Source organism: Ovis canadensis, chromosome 11 (assembly GCF_042477335.2).
Source record: "Ovis canadensis isolate MfBH-ARS-UI-01 breed Bighorn chromosome 11, ARS-UI_OviCan_v2, whole genome shotgun sequence".
Lineage (NCBI taxonomy): Eukaryota > Metazoa > Chordata > Mammalia > Artiodactyla > Bovidae > Ovis > Ovis canadensis.
In genome coordinates, this window is record NC_091255.1 from 40425471 (window position 1) to 40436447 (window position 10977).

Genomic DNA, 10977 nt, shown 5'->3' on the forward strand with positions numbered 1-10977 from the left:
GTCCAAGTCTTGTTCTCTGTGCACAGGTTTTGTTATTATAAAGTGCAGGCATGCGTGCGTGCTCAGTCATGCCTGGCTCTTTGCAACCCCATGGACGAGGCTCCTCTCTCCATGTGCCTTTCCAGGCAAGAATACTAGAGCGGGTTGCCGTTCTCTCCTCCAGGGGTCTTCCTGATCTGGGGATTGAACTTGTTTCTCTTGTGTCTCCTGCACTGACAGGCGAATTCTTTATCAGTGAGTCACCTGGGAAGCCCCATTATTATAGAGGATGGTGACCAGCTTGGTTCCTTCTCCAATAAACTCCAAGAAATAGGGGAAGGGTGACAGTGTTCACAGCAGCACTATTTACAATAACCAGGACGTGGAAGCAACATAGACGTCTGCTGACAGATGAACGGATAAAGAAAATATGGCACAAATATGCAATGGAATACTACTCAGCCGTTAAAAGGAAGGAAACTGGGTCGTTTGGAGAGATGTGGATGAACCTGGAGTCTGTCATACAGAGTGAAATAAGTCAGAAATAGGAAAATAAATATCATGTATTAACACATATATATGCAATCTAAACAAATGGTACCAAGAACCTATTTTCAGGGCAAGAATAAAGACACAAATGTAGAGAGCAAACTTATGGACAAGGCAGGAGAAGGGGAGGGTGGGATAAACCAAGAGAGAGGCAGTGACATGCATCCACCACCACGTATAAAACAGACAGCTAGTGCGAAGCTGCTGCACCACACAGGGAGCTCAGCTCGGAGTTCGGTGATGACCTGGAGGGGTGGGAGAGAGGTCTAGGAGGAAAGGGACATATGTATACTTAAAGCTGAATGGCACTGACATACATACAGTGAATCACACTGTATGGCAGAAACTAACACAACATTGTAAAGCAATTGTACTCCAAGAAAAAATAAATTTAAAAAAAAAATGAAGAAGGGCAAGTGATGGGGAAGTTAAAAGAAAGAGCAAACAACATCTCACAGAGTACTTGGTCATTTCTTCACTCATGCCAACAGAAATTACCCATTCAGTCAGCAAACTCAGCTGCTGGGAAACGGAAGCTACCTGGCACCCTGCTGGGCACTGCTGGCTGTTCTTGGGAATTCTACCATTTCTGAGGAACTCCCGAGGCACGGGGACTTCCAGGGAGGAAGGCTCACCTGCAGCTTTCTCTTCTTGCATTGTGTAACAGCACAAACGATGCTCTCCATGGGTCTTAAATGTCCACCTGTCTTTTCATGCCCATGACCTACCTCCAGAAGCACCAACTGCCTGGATGTCCATGTCCCAGGGGTTCAACGCTTTGAAACCGAGTTGACTTGTCCACGAGGTTAAAAGTCAGTCAAACCACTGCTGACGTGGGCTTTGACTTTGTTCACTCCACAGACTGATCCGACCAGCTAGACTTCTGTTGATCCCCACCCCCTCCTTTGCCAATATTGACACTGGAAGACAAACAGGAATAATCTGTCCATTTGCCTGGAGCCCCAGGTCGGTCACGCTAAAGCCAGAGCCACTAGCAGAGGAGACACAGCGAGCTGTTTGTTGTTTTGACAGAGCAGAGAGGGTAAGGACGCCGAGGATAGTTCATTTAACCTGCCAGTGTCCTTGCAGGAGACAGATGTTTTCCGGAACAAGAGCCAGAGAAGCAAGAACCTTGGCACAAGGCCAGACTGTCCTGACCACATCAGTAGTTAAGAGACTCGACCCCCAGCACTCAGGTTCCTGAGGCTGACAGACAAGGGGCTGCCATCAGCAACACAGAGCATCGGGACCGCTGGACCCCAGCCTGGTCTCCGTGAAGCACCAAAGTCAGCCGTCCTGTGGTTCATCCAAACGGAAGCCCGGACCGTCGGGGAGTCTGTGACACACAGTATCCTTGTGAGAAGTGAGCCCGGACACAGTACTACCTGGCGGATTCAGCCAGGGCGAGCGATGCCCACTGCTTCTTGAAGACGTCATCGATTTCCTCACACTGTGTCTTTTCTGTGCAGCACACCAGCTTCGAACAATCTCACAGTTTCCAGAGAAGGAGGAAAATGAATGCAAAGTTCCCACATGGATATTTAACACTATTTTAAATTTATATACATGCACTAAGTCTCCTACCTATGAACCTTCAAGTTGAGAACTTTCAAAGATGCGGACATGCATTCTATCAGCATCAGGCGTAGCGACATTGCAGCTTGCCCTCCGTCTCCTGTTGCTGACAGCCCTTCAGCTCTACCATCTCCCACCTCGTCTTCCTCCTCCATCAGTAACTCTTCCTGCCTGTTCATTCAATGCAGCCGCTGTATGCAGGCTGTTGCACTATATTACTGTACCTTTCAAGGTGCTGTACTGTAAGATTTAAACTGTTTATTTTGTGTGTTTTTACGTATTATTTGTGTGAAAAGTATTATCAACCTACTACAGTAGAGTACTATATAACTGATTGTATTAGTTGGGTACCTAGACTGACTTTGTTGGACTCACAAACATGCTCTCAGAATGGAACTCATTTGTATGTAGGGAACTTACTGTATATAATCATATACATATATGTCTTATATTTATTGTACATAATAACGTATCTTATGTATTTTTATTAGCATGGACCAGAGTTGGCTTTGTATTAAAATGGTTCATGAAATAACTTTTAAAAATAAAAAGATCCGTGAACGTCCTTCCCTTCCCTATTTATCATCAGCATCTCAGGGGCTGGGACAGTGTCTCACCCACCTTGGCATCTCTCGAGTATTCCAGGATGCTTTTTCATACACTGAAGATGTTCCATCAGTGCTAGCTGAGATGTCATCTCAGTTCAGCGGGTCCATCCCCACCATGCTCTGTGCGATCTTATAGCACTGTTGACTATCCTAATTTTCTGCCTGTTATCTGGGTTAGCCTGTTTGTCTTCCTCATCCTGTCTCTTCTCTCCATCCCCGCATCCCAAGAGAGGAAGGCAACTCTCTTCCTCCCATAGTGGCCACCTTCCCTCAAAGAGGGATCTTGCAAAGCTCCCTCTCATGTCAGCATTGACTCCAGGAAATTACTTTAAACATCATCTGTCAAACATTCCCCTTTGGGGGGTTGAAAGTGGTCATTCAGTTTTATGAACAAAGGACGCAATTTGCTTCCTCCCCTACCTAAAACTTTAAACAGTAAATATTAACTGATAACAAATTGTAGTTTTCATATGAGCTTGGAAGGCTCAGATTTATATATCTGAAAGCATATCTTCTCCAAACTGCTCATCACTGCACTGAATCTACTTTTTGTCAGTTTGGTTTATTTCTCCCATTTGTTGTGACAAATAAAGAAGAAATGTCTCTCTGCTATCTCTGTCTACTTCTTCTCTAGTTACTGCTGATGTCTCCTGGAGAAATGCAGTGACATGTTGCCAGTAAATAGTTTCTTTACAGTAATTCACCAAAGACGTGTTCCTCCATGAAATGGATGCTCTTACAAATACCACTTATGCTTTGAGTTTCTAGATCCTTCTGCCTGTTAGCCTTATAAAATACTCAATTGACATGCAGTGTCCTATATTAGTAGATACTAAATTTTTGTTGGTTTAATGAATGAAAGCCCTATTCTAAGTGTCCTTCATCATGCAGTCCAGCCCCTGACATCCACCAGTTTGTCAGTGTTTCTTCTTACTGCCAGAGTAGAGTGTCCCTGGGATGCCTTTACAACAACTATAATCAGATATTTGCTTAGTAATTTGACATAATTTGATTCCTATTCTATTCAGCACTTACTAGGTTGCACAGATGGTTGTTGAATAAATAGCAGAGCCTGGAGAGATCTAAATACTATGTCCTGTAAGAGAGACTTGAAGGACAGCAAGATATTAATCCAGAAACAGAGTCTCTCAGGATATAAGGATACCTGTCTAAAAGAAACTGAGGGACTTCCTTGGTGGTCCACTGGCTAAGACTCTGCACTCCGAATGCAGAGGGCCCAGGTTCAATCCCTGGTCAGGGAACTAGATCCCACACATAACAACTAAGTGTTCAAAAGCTGCAACTAAGACCCGTCATGGCAAAAAAAAACAAATAAATACTAAAAAATAAAAAAGACCAGAAGAGATCTAAGTGTGAGTTCTGAAACACTTCAGCACATGAGGTGGAAAAATGACAGGGACTGAGTCGGTGGAGAAAGCAGCATCCAGTGAGTCAGGAGGAAAATGAAGAGAGGGTGGTGTTTGTTTTGAAAGCAAGAGGAAAAATGCTGACGATGGTTTAAGTTAAGATGAGGGATGAGAAAGGGCTGGTGGACTTGGAGAACACTGACGGCCTTGACAAAGAGAGACAAAGAGAGACAGTGGAGCTCGGCCTTATCACCATGCTTATACTAGGCTCGCAGAGGCGGGACGGGGAAGGGAACAGGTTGAGGATGGGAGGGCTTGTGGAGAAGACAGCACAGGAAAGGGTCGGTCCTCACGTTTGCCTTCCAGACCTTGTTCATAGAGCTTTTCACAGATGTTGTCTGGGAGGACATTCACAGCATTAGAGCTTGATGACAAGGACACCCTCAACAAGAGTCAAGCACCATCTATGAAGGATGCTGGAGAGGCCATGTTTACCATGGAAATGTGTAGAGTTTTGATTTTTACAAAATTATCATAAGATCCTGGACTCTGATCAGTGCCCGGAGGGTGAGCCCCTCGTACGCATTTTCTTTGTTTTTATCTTTTAAATTTTATTTTTAATTGGAGAATAATTGCTTTACAATATTGTATTGGTCTCTGCCATACATCACTGTGAATCAGCCTTAGGTATACATCTGTCCCCTCCCTCCCCCCTCCCTCCTCCTTCCCTCTCCATTCCTCCCCTCTAGGGTGTCACAGCACCGGCTTTGGGTTCCCCACATCACACAGCAAACTCCTGCTGGCTGTCTATTTCACCTATGGTAATGAATATGTTTCACTGCTGCTCCTTCAAATAGCCCCACCCTCTCCTTCCCCCCATTGTGTCCAAAAGGCTGTTCTTGATGTCTGGGTCTTCTTTGCTGCCCTGCAAATAGGTTCATCCATACCATCTCTCTAGATTACATATATATGTGTTAATATACAATATTTCTTTTTCTCCATCTAACTTACTTTACTCTGTATAATAGATTCTAAGTTCATTCACCTCATTAGAGGTGACAGACCAGAGGCTGATGTCATTTTGAGTGAAAAGTTATACTGAGCTGATGAAGGTTTTTGCTGGCTATACTTGGAACTCTTTCATTTCTTAAATTAAAAGAAAATACTGTAGCAAACTATTATATACAAGATGGATAAACAAGGTCCTGCTGTACAGCACAGGGGACTATGTTCAATATCCTGTGATAAACCAGAATGGAAAAGTTACATGTATAACTGAGTCCCTGTTGTACAGCAGACGTTAGCACAAAACTTTAACTCAACTCTCCTTCATTACAATTTTTAATGCTGTATAATACTGATGTATGTGACTGTCCCAGCTGAAGACTTAGAGACATCAAGAGAGCAGGCTCTGCTCACCCGACCTCCTTACCCACTCCAACCTCCAGCACACAAACATACCCTAACCAGCCAGTAGTCATCCCATTGTCTCTTGTAAAGCTGTTTGTTTGATTTTTTTCTTTTCACTTATTGAAAGTTTTGCTTGGGAGTCCAAGAAACAAATCTATTCTTCCACCTAGAAGGGGCTTCCCTAGTAACTCAGCTGGTAAAGAATCCGCCTGCAATACGGGAGACCCCAGTTCAATTCCTGGGTCAAGGAGATTTGCTAGAGGAAAGGTTACCTACTCCAGTATTCTTGGGCTTACCTAGTGGCTCAGACAGTAAAGAATCCACCTGTAATGCAGGAGACCTATGTTTTGATTCCTGGGTTCAGAAGATCCCCTGGAGGAGGGCATGGCAACCCACTCTAGTATTCTTGCCTGGAGAATTCCCATGGACAGCGGAGCCTGGTGGGCTACAGTCCATGGGGTCACAAAGAGTCGGACATGCCTCAACGACTAAGCACAGCATAGACGAGTTCTTCAGGACTGTCAGAATTCTATTTCCAGTGCTCAACTTCCTCCAGGTGAAACTTCATAGCACTGTGCATGTAACTCAAAAACAATCAGAAAATAGTGAAGGAAGCACATTGAAAACCTTCTCTTCTTTGTTCTGGCCACTTACAGAAAAGACCAAGAGCAAACAATTTTTTTAAGAAGCATCAGTTGTCTGGATTAAGGATATATCAATGTAATTTGTGTGCTAAATTGTGTGCTAAAAATCCTTTCTATAAAATATGATATGTCTGAGATCAACAATAGCCAGAATTTTCAGCTGGTTGATTTTTTTAATTCCTCGGCATTTATAATTAATTTTTAAAAATCGTCTAGCAAGAAACTCCCTTTTAAGATATGTATCAGTCATGCAAGTAAAACTAAACAGATTTCTCATCTCCTCTCTGGACCTGTTGTCAGAATTAGTCATTTTATTGAAAAGCTATTTTCATAGTGCTTCTGGTTGACTCCTCTGTTTGTTCAGGGTATAGGAATGTGATGTTGTTATGAGAGGGGTTAAGAGCCAGGCTCTGGATTCAGACTGCCTAATTTCAAATCCTGGCTTTGATTCTAGCTGTGTGACTCTAGGCAAATTGCTCAACTTCTCTGTGCTTCAGCCCTTCTCCTGTTTAAAAAAAATAAATTACAGCCACAAGCTCACAAAAGTCTAGGAAGAATTACACAAGATCATGCTATATACAAGAAATCTCTCTCTCCCTCCCCACAGCCTTTACATGCAGGTGTGTGCGTGACTGTTGCTTCTTCATGACCGGGTTATTTCTAGGGAATAACACTGGAGCCGGAGGAGCAATGAAAAAGTGGGAAACAGAAAATGCCGATCAGATGATATGTTTCCCTCAGTCATCAGGACATGGGGTATCTTTCTGTGCCTTTTTTGCCCACTTGGAAAATAGAAAATGGTTGCTAAGGTCTTTCCTATGATGTCTTCTCCTACAGAAATATCATGGCAAGTGGTTGTTGAAGTTCATATTTATAAGGAAGGTTAAAATACAGTCTTAAGTAGTATAGGGGGGCTTCCCTGGTGGCTCAGATGGTAAAGCGTCTGCCTGCAGTGCGAGAGACCCGGGTTCAATCCCTGGGTTGGGAAGATCCCCTGGAGAAGGAAATGGCAACCCACTCCAGTATTCTTGCCTAGAAAATTCCATGGACTGAGGAGCATGGTAGACTACAGTCCATAGGGTCGCAAAGAGTCAGACACGACTGAGCGACTTCACTTTCTTTCACTTTAAGTAGTGTAGTGAGCCTGAATATTAAACAGTTATTAGAATCATCTTAGAGCCAGGGGAAAAAAATTGATTTCACATTTGAAAGGCTTTTCTAAAACCCAAATTTGTATTAATTTAGTAAAAAGTCAACTATCCCAATGTATATATTTATTGCAAACCATTACAATATTTCGACTGAAAAGTGTATTTTCTATTAAAAGAAAAAAAAGAAAAAAAAAAAAGCCAAGGCAATTAAAATAAGGCTTTGTCAGCCTGTACAAATGTAAGGGTGAATGCATAATTTTCCTGACATTTTCATGCACATAAAGTAGTTCAGAGAGCTTACCACCTTTGTGCTCCTCTTGAGGTTAGGGAACCCCAAGTTGAGAGCCATTTGCCTATTAAAACCCTGAGTCAGTGCTGATAAAGCAATAGTAGGTTGGCCCACAAATGTATAAGCAATAATGATATTACTAATCATTTACAACAGCCCACAAGGGACTTCGGAAATAACCTCAAAGCCATTAACTAATGACCTGCCTTTGATAATATCTCCGGTTCTGAAAGCTAAAGGTTAGAGTTCATATGCCAAACTCATGTTGAGAGAACGACGCAGCCTGGCAGCCAACTCCCTTCCTGAGCAGGGCCCTTGACGCCTACCTGCTTATCCGCCTGTGCCTGCACTTCCAGAAGATGGTAATCTTTATAGCCTTTTAACATGTTTGTAACATCTTTTTCCATTTTCATTACAACTATTGCTCAAAGCAGAAAACTTGGAAGCTACACAGGAAGGCACAAAGACAAGATGTTATCCACAATCCCACCATCCATCCTCAGATTATTTTATAACATTTCTGGGTTTGTCTCTTCCATTTTTCTACCTATCAAAGTATAATATTTTACTTGAATATCAGCAAAATATTAACACCATTGTTTCACCTGTCTTCTTGAATCACAGCCTCTCATAAGCATGTTTCCATAACAATAGATGTTTTTACACAGTTGCATATACTTTATTTAACTAATTCCTTTCTCTTGGACATTTAGGCCATTCTGAATGTTTCATTCACTTCCCTGGTGGCTCAGTGGCAAAGAAATCACCTGCCAATGGAGGAGGCAGGGGTTCGCTCTCTGGGTCAGGAAGATCCCCTGGAGTAAGAAATGGCACCCCACTCCAGTATTCTTGCCTGGAGAATCCCGTGGACAGAGGAGCCTGGTGGGCTACAGTCCATGGGGTTGCAAAAGAGTCAGACTCGACTTAGTGACTAAACAACAACAACAAAAATCCAATAAAACTTGAATTCTGCCATTTCATTCATTTAGCAATAGGTTTTGAAAGGCATCCTTTCACAGACAAAGAGTCGTCTTCCTCTTATGTGCTTTTTTAACAGGATGAAATTTTAGAAGGAAAATCAACATCACTGCTATCTACAGGTTTCGAACCATATTACAGATACAATATTTCCCTCCAAACTTTAATTTTTATTCTGTCTGGAAGTATGCTTGAGCGCGCTATCCTCACCCCAAGGTTTACCAGTTTCAATAACACTTCAAGTGCTGACATGGGACAAAATCATCTCATAGGATTTTCCCTTGCATTTATTTGATTATTTATTTGATTATTGCACATTTTTCACATGGTAACTGGTAATTTGTACTTATCTTTTACTGAATTGCTGTAGAGGTCCTTTGAACAATTTTCTATCAAGATATTAACCTTTTCCTTATTGATTTCCTGATGGATTTCCTTATTGACTAATTTTATTGTCATTGTATCATGATCATCTCTACAAGGCAGTACTTACAAAGCTAACTCACCCTTTGTAAAGACTGTGTTAAAAATGTTTTATGCATATACACAAAATGGACACTTTTCCATAAATTGAATCCCCCCATGCACTGATGGGATTTATTAACATAATGCTGTCTTTGCTTTTTCTTGCCTCTCTGACTCTTGCCTGTACCCTCCACATCTTCACCAGCCCTTCCCACAATAACCCATCTTAACAACCTAGTTTGTACTTTTTTAAAATTTTTCTCCATTTTTCATAAGTATGTTTCAGTATACATACAAACGTAAAAACACATAGAGCATTTTTCCATTTATTATTTCATAAAAATGAGATCATATTAAAAATATTCTGCATCTTATTTTTCTCACTCAAGGATACCTCATAAAAATCCTTTCAAGGTAATTGGTATAATTCTAACTTGTCTTTTTAATAGCCACAGAAGATTCCCTGGGGTGGATGGGCTATAACTTCTTCACTGATTCCCCTATTACTGATATACACTTAGTTTCTAGATTTTTGCCACTACAAAAGAGACTGCCATAAACATCTTTGAATAGATACACTTACTTATGGGTGCTTTTGTTTTGATGAGATAGGTTCCTACGACAACTATTGCTGAGTCAAGAAGTATGTTCAATTTATTTTTATATGTACGGGGGTTGGCAAGTTTGTTTCCTCAGAAGGTGGTACCAAGTTACAGTTCCACTAGCAATGTGTAAGAATTTCTCCATACCTGCAGTAGCAATTGGTATTATGGCTCTTTCCAATTTTTGTAAGTCTGAAGAGTAAAACATAACCCTGATCACGCATGAATACGAATGATATAGGATTTTACTGAATGTTCACAGTTTACTTCTCTGAATTACAGCTAATCCTTAGGTCCATTTTTTTTTTCATTTTTTCATGTCGATTTGTATAATTCATATATACTATCAGTTCAGTTCAGTTGAGTCGCTCAGTCGTGTCCGACTCTTTGCGGCCCCATGAATCACAACACACCAGGCCTCCCTGTCCATCACCAGCTCCCTGAGTCTACCCAAACTCATGTCCATTGAGTTGGGGATGCCATCCAACCATCTCATCCTCTGTCGTCCCGTTCTCCTCCTGCCCTCAGTCCCTCCCAGCATCAGGGTCCTTTCCAATGAGTCACCTCTTCGCATGAGGTGGCCAAAGTACTGGAGTTTCAGCTTCAGCATCAGTCCTTCCAAAGAACACCCAGGGCTGATCTCCCTTAGAATGGACTGGCTAGATCTCCTTGCAGTCCAAGGGACTCTCAAGAGTCTTCTCCAACACCACAGTTCAAAAGCATTAATTCTTTGGCCCTCAGCTTTCTTCACAGTCCAACTCTCACATCCATACATGACCACTGGAAAAACCATAGCCTTGACTAGATGGACCTTTGTTGGCAAAGTAATGTCTCTGCTTTTTAACATGTTGTCTAGGTTGGTCATGACTTTCCTCCAAGGAGTAAGCGTCTTTTAATTTCATGGCTGCAATCACCATCTGCAGTGATTTTGGAGCTCCCCAAAATAAAGTCTGACACTGTTTCCACTGTTTCCCCATCGATTTCCCATGAAGTGATGGGACCAGATGCCATGATCTTAGTTTTCAGAATGTAGAGCTTTAAGCCGACTTTTTCACTCTCCTCTTTCACTTTCATCAAGAGGCTTTTTAGTTCCTCTTCACTTTCTGCCATAAGGGTGGTGTCATCTGCATATCTGAGGTGATTGATATTTCTCCCGGCAATCTTGATTCCAACTTGTGCTTCTTCCAGCCCAGCATTTCTCATGATGTGCTCTGCATATAAGTTAAATATGCAGGCTGACAATATACAGCCTTGACATACTCCTTTTCCTGTTTGGAACCAGTCTGTTGTTCCATGTGCAGTTCTAACTGTTGCTTCCTGACCTGCATACAGATTCCTCAAGAGGCAGGTCAGGTGGTCT

General features: G+C 42.1%; 1 non-coding gene across 1 annotated transcript; it reads left to right on the plus strand.

The window, feature by feature from the left end:
- Positions 1-3900: 3900 nt before the first annotated feature.
- Positions 3901-3973, plus strand: TRNAR-CCG (transfer RNA arginine (anticodon CCG)). The gene has a single exon. It is a non-coding gene; the product is annotated as a tRNA-Arg (tRNA).
- The last annotated feature ends 7004 nt before the right edge of the window (positions 3974-10977 follow it).